Below are 15,459 nucleotides of genomic sequence, written 5' to 3' on the forward strand. Positions count from 1 at the left end.
CGACTGATGCCTCCTACAAAGCAGGCACCGTGGTGTCAACTCTGCCAACGCTGCCCTACGCAAGGTGAACACACACAAGCCTTGCAGTTATGCAGTGTGTGCATGCTTGACAGAGCTGGAGTGTGTGTGTGTTTGTGTGTGTGTGTGTGTGTGTGTGTGTGTGCCACCTACAGAACAAACAAAAAAAGGTCCTACACATTTCAATGGATGGCACTACCTATAAGCAGCAAAGTACACAAGACAAAAATCACACACAGAGTACGCTAACCTCTACTGGCAGACAAAGATGGCCCCAGGCCAGATCCAGCTGTGTGTGCGAGTGTGTGTCGAGAGGAGAGAGAGAGGAAAATACACCAAACATTCCCAAGGCAAAGCTCATGCTCTCTAGCTTCCTTTATCTATCTCTCTCTCTCTCTCTAACACACACACACACACACACACACACACAGACGGTTAATGAGGTTTAAGCTAATGACCTCCTAGCCTGCTGTCTGCCTTGTTGCTGGATACAGCGGAGTTCTCTGGGGTTAGTAGATGTAAATAAAGGCATAAACCCTCCATGTGTATGTGTGCCCCCCCCCAGAGCCCAGTGCAGGTGTCACCGACAGTGAATGAATGGGGGGAGCTGAGAGGGAAGAGGCAATGAACAGCACGGACCACTCAGGCTCCATTAGGCTCTCAGCTGCGCGATCGATTACGCCTCGCAATTTGGCGTTGGTGCGGCAACGCGCACGCGCCACACGGGCTCCAGCGCTACAGGAAGTGCCAGCTGCAGCGGCCGGGCCAGCCTGGGGTGGGGGGGCCACCTGTCAGAAAGGTGGGATCCGTGAGAGGGATCGCTTACAGACAGTGGCACAACTACAAAAAGGAGGGTTACCTGAGCCTCGGCGCACTCTGTGCGCCCTGGACCATGTGACTCGGCGGAGATGCCAGCCTCCGTGCTGGAGCTGCGGGCGCCGTGCAGCAGCGTCAGTGTTTAGGACACAAGGTTACGCTCGGACTCCGCCGCTTCTCTGCGGAGAATCAGGTACAGAGTTGGGGTTTCGGGTTTCACGATTCGGAAGTGACAGGGAGGGGGTGATGAGAGAGGACATTGGAGGGTTTCGTTCGATGACTGTCCCTGTCCCGGTGGCCTTCGTCCGATTTCCTGCGATGTCTGCAACGGTGCACACTGCTTGGCTTTTAAGGACCAAGTAGATCTCTCTCTGCTAGGGTGGTAGTAGCCTAGTGGGTAACACACTCGCTTATGAACCAGAAGACCCAGGTTCAAATACCACTTACTACCATTGTGTCCCTGAGCAAGACACTTAACCCTAAGTTGCTCCGGGGGGGGACTGTCCCTGTAACTTGCTCTGGATAAGGGTGTCCGATAAATGCTGAAAATGTAAAATATAAATGTAATGCTAATAAGACTAACTGTACCTTAATCAGGCGCATTTATGCTCCCTGTAACGGAAGGACGTCCATGTGAGACATGTCAACTGACATGGTCCACATACTCAACGTAAATCCATACATCCAGTAGAGGGCGGTTTAGAGTCCAACGTTACTGATCTCTTAACAACATGGCACTGGCAGAGGGGAAGTTGTAATAATATATTCATTAAGAATATAAGACGCATAAGTAAAGACGTGTGTCATGGGAGAAGTGACGGTACATACATGTTTATATCTGCCATCTCCCATAAGATCACAGCCAAAGGTACGGCTCCACCCCCAAGCCAAACTCGAGAAATATCTGGAAAACGAGCGCGGTGGATGCGCGTGGACAGAAAGGTCTCTCCATATCAGGCTTTGACATGGGGCATGAAGTGGTCTCATCATGGGAGGTGCGTCCCATGAGACAGCCGGGCTCCCCGTCGTCCCACCGCCACCACCCACCCAGACAGGCGTGATGCGGTTCACCTCTCCATGTCTCTCTCTGTCAACACAGCAAGCAAACACAGTGCGACACAGCCAAGGCAACGGCACACACTCGCGGCTATTTCAAATGCTAACGGGGTTGGAGTCGCTGAGGAGAGGGTTACTGCTGCGCGCCAGAGACATTTTTGATTTCGGGCCCATTTTATCCCTCCTGCAGGAGACTGAGATCTTTTCCCAAGTAGATAAACCTGCCCTCGTTCTTAAGTGAAGCATGGCCGAGAAATTGAACAAGCTCCTGAGAGGGGACCTACCCAAACAAGGACGGCGTGAAATCTTCAGCCAGGTCAAGGACACGGAATACACCCTGTGCGCGCGGGCCTCTGTGAACGTGTAAAAGCCCCCCCCCCAGCACCAGCTGCAGAAACCATGTTGTCGGTTGTGTTCCTCTCCCTCACAGCCAAATGCAAACAGAGAGATGGAGAGAGAGAGAGAGAGAGAGAGAGAGAGAGACATGGCCCAGATTGTCCCGGCAGGCAGGAAGTTAGGCAACTTTGAGACATTTGGGGCTGACGCGGTTTCATCTGTCTAGCAGACGAGAAAAACGGGTGGGTGGGACTACTGATGAACTCGACGGCGTGGTTTAAAAGGGGCGACGATTGTCACACAGGGACCCTCCAAATACCAGTAATAGAAGAAACCTGGGGGGAGAAGCATGAGGCCCATAAATAAAATATGCCTGTGTCTGCCACTGGTCTTGGAGCAGACTTGGCGTGCGGCCTACAAAGGAAGTTAGAATCTGATGAAGGACTATTCAAAACAGAGGCTTTGCCTGAACACTATCGTCCAGGAAGCCAAGCATGGGAAAGATTTGACTTTTGTAACAGTAAACAGCTCACATTTTGGTCACGTTCTCGAACCGAATACGGAACATTACTTTCACACAACACCTTACTAATGCAACTGCTTCCCTTTAGTAATTGATCTCTACCCATGTTGGAAGTACTACAGAATATGCATTCTGCTGTGATTAGGAAGACTATAATATTGAAAGAGGGGAGGGGGGGGCTGTAATTTAACCCGACATCTCAGTCTATTACTTATGCAATCACTTAAGTACCACAGTAAGCATCTGTTCAGTGTCACCTGAGAGGTGAGGAGAAAACCCACAGGGTCCTTCTCCAAATAGGTATTAGACCCAGCAGAAAAGGGTTCATGGAGCAGGCCATCCATATGGCCCAGAGTGTCATATAAATGGTCGTGTATTATACCCTGCACATAAATCATTATGTTTTATGTAGTTTTTATAGCAATGACACCTTCCTAGAAAATGGAACCAAACCCTAGAGAACAGTACTATGTCTGAACCGTACATATAAGTATATATATATACTGTTTACTGTACCCAGATCGGCTCTACATAAATCACAGATTCTCCAGAGAGTTGTACTCCAGAGAGTACGAACAGGATTTCAAATGGTGGTACCACAAACCTATAAAATACACTGTAGTTACAGAAAAGTATCTAGAAAGAGGGGGATTGAAACAAAAAGGTTTATTTTGGCTTATTCCTCTGGATGAATTGGGAAGGCAGCATCCTCCCAGAGATAGCTAAGAGTTTAGGGGGGCTGTAATAAATCCCCCATTGTTCTGTCTACAAAGTACTGCATATTTGCCCTCTATCCCTTTATGTAACGCCACTATATGACAACCTGCCAACAACGGAGCGCACCGAAATAAATCTGATCCACAGTCAGACAAAAGACACCCACATTCGCCGTGGCCGCACAAACCCCGCACAATAAAGGTGCGGGTCCAGCAAAATACTACAGGGCGGCTAATACATCTGGCAACTGCGTCTGCTGCCCGTCACATAATCCCCCGCCGTACCTCCACCAACACGTACACCATGCTAGCGGCGGCCATCGAGTCAACGCCACTCTGCAGAGAGCAGGAGGTCGCGGATCGAGCGTGCGACGGACATTCCATGTTTCTTTTTTTTTTTTATTTTATTATCTTTATTACAGCTATCGTGCAAGCGAACTGGACGCTGGGCAGTCAGAGAGAAGAAACCGATGCTAACGAATTAGCCACATTCGGGTTTAAGAAATAATAATAACGAAACTCCGCAGAATAAAATCGCTGGGGAAATGACATGAATTATTTCAACGTAACTAAATTAAAAAGAAAAAAAAGGAAAAGAAAGATGGCTATTCCGGGTCGACCGTGTTGTGCAGTTTCTTGTCCGCAAGTGTGTTGGCGCTGCAGTCAGCTCACCCGATGTAGGGGTGTGGAAGGGATGAACATATTAAATTACCACAACACCAGCCGCCCGGCCGCCATCTTCATAGCGCTTTTTCCCCACTAAGGACACCGACAAAGTCCCCGTGGTCAGGGAGTCCTCGACACGACGAGGAAACGGCGGCGAAAGCGCCCCATCGCCTGTTTCACACTGTCTCTCTTAAGTATCCATTTTGTGAAATGCCAATTTAACTTGACGTCTCGCGTCGAAGCGACGATTTCCACGGTTGGGAATTAAGCCGCGTCGGTGCCGAGTTAGCGGAGCTAGCTTGCGTTTGTTAGCCTATTAGCACTCTTTGGTTGGACTCCGTGAATTTACTTATACGATTTAGCTTATGATTTGTGAAAGGTAAACCCACAAAATGTACTTTACAGGCTAATACAGGGGAATTAAAACCCAAGTGGCAAAATTGCCAAGATGAATGCGTTTGGCTGGGTAAGCTAACTAGCATATTAGCCAATTACTAGCCGTGCGTTCCCATATGCTTATGATACATTGATAAAAATTTCCCTAAATGCTTAATTTTTTTCTAAAGAATCTTCAATGTAGGCGTGCAGTACACGTGCAGAACAATAAGCGAACATGTTTTCAAGGCACCCAGCATAAGGATCGGCATCACCCAGAATGCCTCGTTTCCGCAAAACGGAATTAAATTTATCTTTATTCGCCTTATTTTCGGTCTGTGTGACTTATGAGTTACAGATACAGTAAGTCGGTCGAGGTAAGATTCCTAAGGTAATTCCCTCATTTTTAAAAGCATGTGTCCCCTCCCCCACGTTTGCAGCAGTTCAGTCCCATCTACTCTGAATCTAAATTAAGGAATGAATTGTACTTTGTTAGCTTAGCTTGCTTTGCTCGCCTCTTGTACGTACACTGGGACGAACCCTTTCCGGCCTCGATGTGTGCCTTCCTTAGTATAGACATTCGTGCTTCTAAACGCAACTGTATTCATTTACACCACTTTTGCGTTTGAGTCATCCGGGGTGAAAGGCAACATTGGTTGTGTGCAGCCATCGGGAAGAGTAGTGCGACTCACGGTAGAGTAGGAGCGCACAGGTTACAAATGAATCGCCATGTAAACGACGCCGCCGTCGCCTCCGTTCGTCTTTGGAAAGCGCGAACGAGCGATTTAACAGGATACAACGCTGGCTTCATCGCACCTTCTACCGATGATAATGCAAAGCCGGAGGCGCCCAACGTGGCAAACGTCATTTTTGCGAATTCGCTCCATTTGCATTCAAGTGCTAATAACTTAATATGTTATTCTTGTCCACAGTAAAATCGTACAGAAATATATCGTAAATATAACGGTCTGAGACGAACACCGGATCTGGCAGAAGGCTAACACGCCAACAGTACGCATTTGGTGATGCCTATCTAGGCGGTTGTTGCATACTGTTATGACCTCAAAAGTTACGAAAACAAAACCTTCATCTATTCCCATTTTTACATCATTAAAATAGAGCCAAGCCATGCAACTAGCTATAAGGATATCCAGCTTAACAGGCTAGCAGGCTAGTCTGCTAAATTTAAGTGCGCTGTTGTATCATCACCTAGCCTGTCTGGACTAAAGAAAATGTACTCTTGCCAGTTCCGAAGATGATCATATGTTCAACATATCCCACAGAATATCAATTCTTAAAAAAATGTATGTACAAATTTTTAAAATTCGTATCCATTCCCTTAGCATCCGTAGCCACGAGACCCACATGAAGTCAGTAAGCTGACAGGAATATGCAGAAGATCCAGGTAGAAACAGCGTCAAAACCGACCGCAACTTATGACAGTAATAGCACAACTCACCTTTAATTAATGAAGAAACAGGGGATCCGGGTGAGACCCCCGCCGCCCGTTCCTCCACACAACCAAAACAATACTTCGGTCTCCACTGCGGATCTATAACAATAACAATGCTAAAATAGACGACCGATCGCCGCACAAATGATCCTGTACGCGGAGTTGTCCTCTTACCAGCCTCGTAACAACTCAAAACACACTTTTGGTGAGTTAAGGCTATTTTAATTCTGCCCTACCTACAACGACTGTTGGAAACTAGATCCCCACTACCCTGTCTCTTTTCCCTGTGCAAAAATGGCGGCCCTGGCAGAACTGCCGTGGCCCCGCCTCCCCCCGCGACCCCCTCCTGCCTGTCAAATCGGGCCCCGCCTCCACGACCTGCGGGGTTCCCCGCTCAGCTTTACAGGGGCGGCGGGGACGGATAGGAAAGTTCGCCCGTACGGCGTATGCGGCTTCATTGTGGTGATTTATGCTGCGCGGTGTGCTTTTCATGTCTGACATCTTCCTTGACTGGTAGATAACAATCAGCTTTACAGGAGTTCGTCTGTTCATGGAAGAATACATAGGTTTTATTTTGCCGGAATCACAATTTGTTTCAGGGTGAAATTACTTTTATGAAGTAAAACCATTGTGATTTAATTGATTAATTGTATTGCATTTTGTCAGCTGTGTATTAATTGAAACGGATGATAATTTGCTTGAAACGTTTATTACATATTACCAAACAAAATCGATCTATAAGCAAAACGAAATGCTCTATAAACCGTCTTGCTCTTGTATTTCATAACAGACTGCCGTGGCAATTTCATTCATATACTTTTGCAAAAAAAAAAAAAAAACTGTATTTACAAAACTGAGAATGAGCATCGAAGTGCGCTGCCCAATAAGGTGGCAGGAAGAAGAAAAATGTGTTATGTAACCACCTTACACAAGAACAGTATTTTCTTAGTGAAGCTGGGTGGGCACGAAAATATATCGGTGTGTAAACAAATATCTGGCAATGGATCTTGGGGCGTTTAAATAATAAATACTGATTCCAGTGTCTACGAATCGCAGCTGAGCACATCGTCAGATCCAATACATTTAGCGTTGCGTCCGTCGGGTTTAGAAAATCCGCGACGGACCGATCTCGTAAACAGTCTATCATTTTTTTTGGGTGAACAGACGGTTTAAACCTTCTAATCCCATTCCCAAATCTAATACAAGAACCCTCCCCCACTTGTAGGCATCGATTTGGCCGAACCGCATCTCCCCGCGCATGCGCAGTCGCGACGTACAGACTCCACCAGGCAGCCAAGACCGCGTTGGCGGGTTAGCTTAAGTTTATTCAGTAGGTAAATGCTTCCGTATTTAGACTAACGGGTCCTACGACGACGGCGACGACAACGACAACAACAACGCAACAATTCGGGCTTTTAAATACTCCGAGACGGCACATCAATTAGTCACTGGCCAGTGGAAATATTCCGTAGGTTGACTCTTCCCGTAAACGCGGGTCAAAATGGCGACTTTCCCCCCCACAAGAGCCCCGCCCGACGCCCAGCAGCCTGAATGACGGCGCCCGCGTCGAATAGTACGCGCATTGTTCTCGCCCGGCGGAGCCGGTTGGCTCGCGGTGACATCATTCGGCGTGAGACGCGGGCGGTCGGCCGAGCTGAGAGGGGAGAGTGGCACAGCCGGAGATTCAGCGGCGGGGCCGTCTCCACCGGGCGCCATTAGAGGAGCGCCACGCGGCGCGTAGTCCGCGTCGAAGGGCAGCGGGTCCCGCGGCGTGGGGCGTCCGGACGCTCTCGCAAGACGCCTCGACGCGAGCATGTTGTGCAGTTGCCGTCGACGCTACGCGTCCGTAGCCTTTACGCGTGAACTTCGGTCTCTTTTTTTTTTTAATGTAAGATGGCGTCTTGTATATAATTTTTTCCACCTCGACGGGGGCGGGACGACTCCCGAGTCAAACATGGCGTAAAGTGTTAAGGGAGTTTCCTGTTTTGGTAGCCGATTTTCCTCGCTCGAAGATCGAGGCAGAGGCGGAAAAAAAAGACGCCCTCTGCGTTTTCTGCACCCATGTGCCGCTCGTCTTTCCGTGTCCCGTGCTCTTCCGTCGCATGTGTCACCAGGGCTGTCACAGACCGCCACCACCGAGGATTACTAGTCGAATATAAAGGCTACATACTTTATCTGACACAATCTGGCGGCGATTCCACGAAAATTGCCTTCATAACATTACACGACAAACACGTCTCTCCGAGGATTTAAAAACTTGACCTCTTTTCCACCTTTGTGAGTCTGGAAAATAATAATGGCATAATATGAATTTTTTAGTGTCCTTTTTTTTCCCCCCCGACCGTCCGCCATGTTGTCCTCTGCTCTGATGAAATGGCGCGGATGCCACAGATCGTTCAAACCCCCGAGGATGAGAAAAGAAACCAGGCTTCCTTTTTATTTATGGCTCGTATTCGCAAGAACGTGTGCGTTGTTTAGCCCGTCGCGTATTTATAATTCGCCGCCGCGTTATTTAGAGATGGCCGAGGGAGAATTATTAAATGTATATATAAATGATGTTTTTTTTTTCTCGCTGGGGAAATGAGGCTGAAGGCAGAGTAACCGTGTGGGCTGCAGTTCACCTCGTAGGCCCGGATGTGTGACGGCCAAGCGGTTTCCTGAGTGGCACAACCTGGGCCGGCGACGGGACAGGCGACCGCACACGTTTGCAGGTGTGGCCTGCGTCCTCTGGATCGCTTCGCACGGACGTTTCCTTTCTTTTATTCATCGACTGCTTGCTTTAAAGACAAACTTTTACCCTTCTTGAATAATATCCGTGGCGAGACGATAAGCAAATATTTGATTTATTTTTTAAGCGTAACTTGTATTAGTTTTGTTTGAAAGCGCTAATTCGTTGAAGCATGTTTTGTTGTCATTCCCTGTTTGTGATTATGTTCACTATTAATAGAGTTGTTCCGCGTCAGCCTTGCAGCGATGCGACTGTGGCGCCCCCCGGTGTTTGTCCCGATTATTGCGCCCCTCCTGGCCAGTTAACGCTGGCTGGGCGGGGCCTGGCTTCTGCGATATCCCCGAGTAACAGGTGGGAGCGCATATAGGCCATTATATGGTTTGGTTTATGTGTTTTACATAATAATTAATAAAACTAAGTTGTAAAGAACACTTAATATGGTCTTTTTTTTATTATTATAATGTGTGGTACTGTCCCGGTTTGCAAAATGTTTAGTACTGTCCTAGAGATTTCACTTTGCAATTATTGCAGGAACATAGCAGGAATCTAAGAGCAGGTTGGTTAAGTTTCAAAATGTTTGGCTATATTTCATTTAAATATCTGTAATGTCACTACACATAAGTGAAGTGATTGTCATTGTGATACATAATGTGTTGAGGGGCATAATAAGTGCATACACTTAGATAGCTGTTGGATATATATAAAGTCATTGTATTAAGATATATATGTATCTCATAACATTTACAATTTATTTGTGTGTGTGTGTGTATATATATATATATGAGAGAGCAAATTATGAAGAAAACTTTATACATTAAATAAATGAAATACTATTAACAGTGGATGGCCTTTTCAACATGCCACGCAATATGACTGGCAAATGTGACATTTGGTAGTACAACATTATGATTTTAGTCTAGGTTAGAATCTCCATCGCCCAGCATCCACTAGATGGTGTTAGACTCTAAGTGGAAGCTTTTCCACGGCCCTGGTGACGTTAAAGCTCGTCATGATCTTAACGTAAAGCCTTTTTATATTGATATAAGGTGTTTTGTCAGTGTTGTAACCAGTTCTACTTATGCAGACAGAGAACTGTGGAATGATGTATTAGTACTTTGAGTGTGTGTTTGGGGGCAGGAATGAACAAAAAAAGGAATGTTCTACACTGAGGAATGGGTCAGGAATCTGCCCAAGGCCAAAGTAATTTTACGTTGCTATATTTCCATCCATCTCAGCACCTTTGATACATACCATTATGGTATACATATATATTCTTAAGAGTATCTAATCCATAATACATTAAGATCTACTGTTTATACATATACAAATTGTGGCAACAATGCAGTCCACAATCAATTCAGTTCTTTTTATTCTTAGATATTCTGTATGCAGGGGTTCGGATAAACCAGCAGAAGGTGCTCTTGCTTCACAGCAATACACTGTGAACTAAAGTATCGTGGGTTTTCTACTAAGATAATTTCATTCTAATTATTTTTTTTATAGCTACAGTGCAGGAGTCCCAAAGATCAGATTTGCTGAAATTGCTGCTCTGCTATAGACTCTTGCCTAGAACCAAAAGAGCCTTTAATGGGTGTGTGACTAATGCATGGCACCAGGATGCACTATGGGAAGACGGCGAGCCGGGGGAGGAAGTGTGATGGCCTGGTGTTCTGCAGAGGAACCTTGTGTCCCGCGTTCATGTGGATGTTGCTCTGACATGCAGCACCTGCTTAAACATTGTTACAGTGGCCCTTTTCAGCAGAATAATGTGCCCTGAAAATGGACAAAGCATGTTGACCTTTCCTAGAGTCAACCTAGATCTGAATGGACTGTACAGGGGGGTTCCTGTAGATTTCTGGGATAGACCCCAGCATCTCCTTTACCCTAACCTGGCTAAGCAGCAGTCAACAGGTTTGGACGGATGGAAGGCTAGATGGGCAGATTTATGAACAGACAGACTGCGAGAGGGCGGCCCATTAAATTCTGGCTTTATTTCCAGTGGCCTTCCCGAGTTCAGCAGGTGCTTCTGTTTAGGTAAAGCTCCAGAGTTATGACTGTAGACACATGCCTGAAGGAAATACTGTCACACCGTAAAATACTTTGAACACTGGGTGCATATAAAATAGACGGTGTGTTTCATATTTCCAATATCTGTGAGAGCCTCACCCGGGGCACGGAGGGAATAGAAAATGGTATGTCTGAGTCAAGGACTGATAAAAGTGCTCCTTCAGGCACTTAAATTTAATTCAGCTCAGACGTCAGCCCTTCAATTTCCCTGCAATTGAGCACCACATGTGCACAGGCACATTGGATGCATGTGAATTTTTTTGTCCGTTGTTGCCTTTGACACCATTGCTCTCCTGTTTTTTTAGTGAAGGATGTGAAAAACACAAACGCTGCATGCACTAGGTGAAGTGTTATCTGTCCGGTGCTTTCTTTCTGGGACACGGCATGAGATGAGAGTTTGCAACAAGACCCCTTTGACAAGCATGTTACGAACCCAGATAAGACTGAAAGTACACACTTGATCATGATCCTGCCAGATCTTTTTATGTACACTAAGGAGTATCATCCATATATATGTGTGCATGTGTGTGTGTGTATATATATATAAACAGATCCTCTTTTTCAATAAAAAAAAAAGTTATTACCACAATCTGACCCTCTGTCTAAAATAAAGCTTTTCCTCACAGTTTTATGAACAAACCTTCTCCAGCGAATGGCCCCTTTACGCATTTTCAGATGAAATGCTGCTCGCCTGGTCCCTCCGCTGCTGAAGCTACGAGGAAGACACTCGTCTAGACTCTTGTCTGTCATGGCCCCTAGGAATGAACTGAGCACTTTTAAATGGCGGCTTAAGACCTTCCTCTTTAGAGAATACTTAGACTAACGTGTAACTTTCTTATACATCTACATTTATCCAGAGTGACTTACAACGTGCTTCCATCTTACCATCAATGAAGTGATCGATTCTGGTTCACTAGGACCCCAACTATGAATTAATTCATGTGTAGTCAGACAATAAGAAGGTTGCAAGTTAATCTAAATATTCTCTAAAGAGGAAGGTCTTGAGCTGCCGTTTGAAAGTTCTCAGTGACTGAGCTGTTCTGACCTCGAGGGGATGTTGTAAGTTGCTCTACATAAGGACGACTGCCAATTCTTTAGATGCATTAACAAAGCCCCCACCCCCCATGAACACATTTTAAAAGTTAGTCTGTCCCTTTCTTTGATCTTTCTCATCCTTCAGAGTCTCTAACTGGCATGTTTCTTTAGCTCAGGTATATAAGAAAGTGCGTCCTGCGTCTCCAAACTTGGACATTTTCTTGGTCGCCATAGTGAGCAAATGTGGAAGAGAAATTCAGAGTCTCCTTTGGGTCAAAAACAAGGGAAGGCCTTGGTCACCATGGTAACTGCAATGCTTCACCAAACACAAAGCTGCAGAGGAGACAGTGGGAATGGTCATGGGGCATCGTGGGGACTGCAGATGCTTAAGACCACGCCGTTCAGTATAGTTCTAATATTAATTCTGTTTATTTTAAATCATCTGTTGGAAGTGTAAAAATGCAGAAAAAAGTGCCTTCATTATATTATGACTTTACTTTTAGTCATCTGTTTTTCTGAGACCAGTACAAAACTCTGAGGAAATTGTAACACTTTTCAGGTTGGATAAAGAGCTTTTTTTCACTAAGCATGCTTATACCATTCAAACATTCTCACCCGCTACATTATCCAATGTGGCATATCACCCTTTGCCAAGGTCCAAAAATGCGTCCAGCGATTCCTTTATTATGATTAATGGCCAATTATGTATGTGGAATGAAAATGCACTTCAGCAGCTGTCCACACACGATTCCTTACCATTAGGAGACAGTTGGAGTGCATTATCCTACTTAATTATACAAAACACTGGGCTTCCAAAAAGGCTGCCATGGATGGCGTGTCTGGAGCAGGGTTAGCATTAATAAGTCTTTGCAGGCCTGTCTTTTTTTTATATGCCATGAATGTGCAAGTAAACATGACATATGCATTTTTATGTTCTGTTCTAATATTTTTAGGGTGGATAGAAATGTCAATTTACAGTGCAGATTACCAGAGTAAGTGGACTGCCTGCAGGAAGCTCTGCTGTGGTATATGGGCACATATATCTTTGCCATCACATTTTTTGTCTGTAAATAAGATCCTAACTGTATCATGTTATATCTATTTTGCTAATATATATTGTATTGTGTGTCAGAGAGTGGAACCAAATGTTAAACATGTTTGTGACTGTGATTCATATGAAACCGTACCCCTCAACTGTACTCTTCCACACAATACTACGCCACACTGCGCAATTCATAAATATTAATTTCATACCTTAAATTTCAGTGTTGTGTGTTTGTGTCTTCCATGTTATACCAGCACAAGGATAGAAAAATGACTTTAGGCACTGCAGACACTGAACTCACAGATGATGGTGTGTTAGCAGAAGCTTTAAATGCCTCATATTGACATATATCACATTGGTGTTTGCTTTTTTAAAATATATTTTAATGTATTGAATTTAAATGAACTCTGTAGACACCCTCTGTACTCTATGGAAGGTAGAATGAGCAAGACTTCAAACTGGACTTCTGTGTAATGTTTCATGAAATCCATTTGGGAAGCAAACAGAGATGATATCATGAACAAAGATTGCATCTGTGGCAGCTGCCCGGCCCTGACTGTATTCTAATGCTGATAAAATACTTTTCACTGGGACGGAGCCAAATAAAACGAAAGACTCTGAATGAAATCATGCATTCGCTATCAGCCACCACTTCACACCATTAAGTAGCTCGGGTCTCCGTCTCGAAGGGAGTGACCTTTGGCTTCCTGGCCAAAGCATGAAGGCTGCTGTTACGTTCCGCGGTAGTGGGACGTGCAGATGTGGGGAAAACATGCCTCGGGCTTTTGGGTTGAGATTGACAAGATTATAGAAGGAAAACACGCTCTGCTGCTCCAAAATCTGGTGGGTGCAGACAGCAGGGGCTCTCGGCAGGGAGGTTCCGCCGTTACTGGGTGAGTGTCAGCGTGTTGAACGACAGCGGGAGGTCTACCTGCAGCGCAGGGGAGAGCGCATGAATATGGATGAGATGCAAAACACTCCCAGTTCCCAGTGGCCAGTGCAAGTTACTGTGAGTGAAGTGGGAACTCAAAGTGCCTTTTAGAAATGCTGGCTCCATTACTGCCAAAATAACACATGGTTAACATGAAAAAAAGGAAGCACTCACTTCCTAACCCTTTATAATCCGTTTTGTAATCCATACAGTCCTTTGTATGCTTGTGTCAATGTTTTTACTGTCTCTACTTTTCCAAGTGATTTCACGAAATCTACATCCTGAGCACCAGTCCAATGTTCACTGAGACTCCTGTTAACACTTTTATTCAAATCCTCCATCAATTTCCCATACTGATACTGAGCCAATTTCATTAGTCTGACTGGGTGATCAAGTCCATCTAGTCCAGGCTGAACTCATAAATGCAAAATGCAGGACAAAAATAAACACAAGATCAAACTTGGAAGAATTTGTCTGATTACATTACATTACATTGCCTCTAAACCTCTAAGCCAGAAATGACCATTTTGAACCAATGTTGCTACACTGAGTTTAGCCTTGAGCCACAAAAAGGATCAATAATCGATACCTTGCTATTTACACGCTTTGGAGCCTTCAAGTTGGAAGTTTTATTGGCCTATAATGAGTAACAAACTAGCCTGTAACCAGGTAAGTGTCTGACTTGCTATGGTTTTGTTCCTGAAAAAGATGTTTCATTCAGAGAATGTTGCTCTGGATAAAAGTCCTGACGCTGTTGGACAAGCTTGCCTGTCTTCTCACTGGAGCACCTGAAACCCGTTGTAAATGCCTTCACCGCAGCTTCTTCGACTGTCCAATCTAACGAAATCGGGCAATTCTCTTGTTTCCTGTTGAGGCTAAAAATCCTTCAGGGTTGCGGAGGTTTTCCTGGCGGAGCAGTAGAGCTCCTCACGCCCCTCCGTGAACACTATGCTATGTAGGTGCCCTATTCTTGTATAAGAAAACCACATTCAGAAATGCTCCAGCAATAGCCATATATGCAGCAGACCATTATTTGCTTTGGCTCCTTGATGAGTCACTGACTCTCTTCAATTGACGAATGCCTCTTTTAGAAGCATGTACTGGATACTGGCAGCATAATAGACTACACAATTTTAAAAAAGGTTGTTTGTTCTTATTATATTATCTATCCAACATGAGTTTTTTTTTTTAGACTGATGGTATTTGCAGCCCGGGTCTTAGTGAACCAGAATCAGAATGTTTTCACGTACAGAGACATTAAACCACTTATGCAAGTCCCCATCTGCCAAACACTGTAAATGTAGATGTGTTCAAAACACACAAAAATCTATGGCCCATGCAGACTGAGCATCTGGATTTCTATCTTCGACAAACTCTGTCTTCAGCCACATTAAATTTCCCTGAATCCTTATTAAACAGACCATGAAATGGATGAAAGTGTGCAGCTGATGCACTGCGGAAAGTCACAAGCGAAGGGAATTAAACCCAATAAACTCCCCTCCTGCTTTTGAATATCAAAAATAAATGGATTTGCCTCAAAAACTGTCACTCACTTTGACTTGGACAATTGCAGTCATTGCAATGGCCTGTCAGGGTTAAGAGTTCTTTTTTTGCAGAAATGTGTGTCACACAGCATGCAAATAGAAAGGCCACAGCTGGTGTCACAGATAATTGCTCGGAGTTGTCACATTGCA

The 15,459-nt window shown here is 45.1% G+C and overlaps 1 protein-coding gene across 5 annotated transcripts in view; it reads right to left on the bottom strand.

Annotated features, from left to right (window-relative positions):
- Positions 1–6,699, bottom strand: part of kmt2e (lysine (K)-specific methyltransferase 2E) — a 29,650-nt gene extending 22,951 nt beyond the window's left edge. For 2 of the 5 annotated variants that reach the window (XM_028954820.1, XM_028954819.1), the window contains exon 1: positions 5,966–6,699. The gene's annotated coding sequence lies outside the window, so the exon portion shown is untranslated. Of the gene's footprint in view, positions 1–657; positions 807–877; positions 1,014–1,422; positions 1,922–2,174 lie in introns of all 5 variants that reach the window. The other 3 variants (XM_028954816.1, XM_028954817.1, XM_028954821.1) reach the window with 3 other exon arrangements.
- Between the last annotated feature and the right edge of the window lie 8,760 nt (positions 6,700–15,459).

This window comes from Denticeps clupeoides, chromosome 15, assembly GCF_900700375.1.
Source record: "Denticeps clupeoides chromosome 15, fDenClu1.1, whole genome shotgun sequence".
NCBI classification, from domain to species: Eukaryota; Metazoa; Chordata; class Actinopteri; order Clupeiformes; family Denticipitidae; genus Denticeps; species Denticeps clupeoides.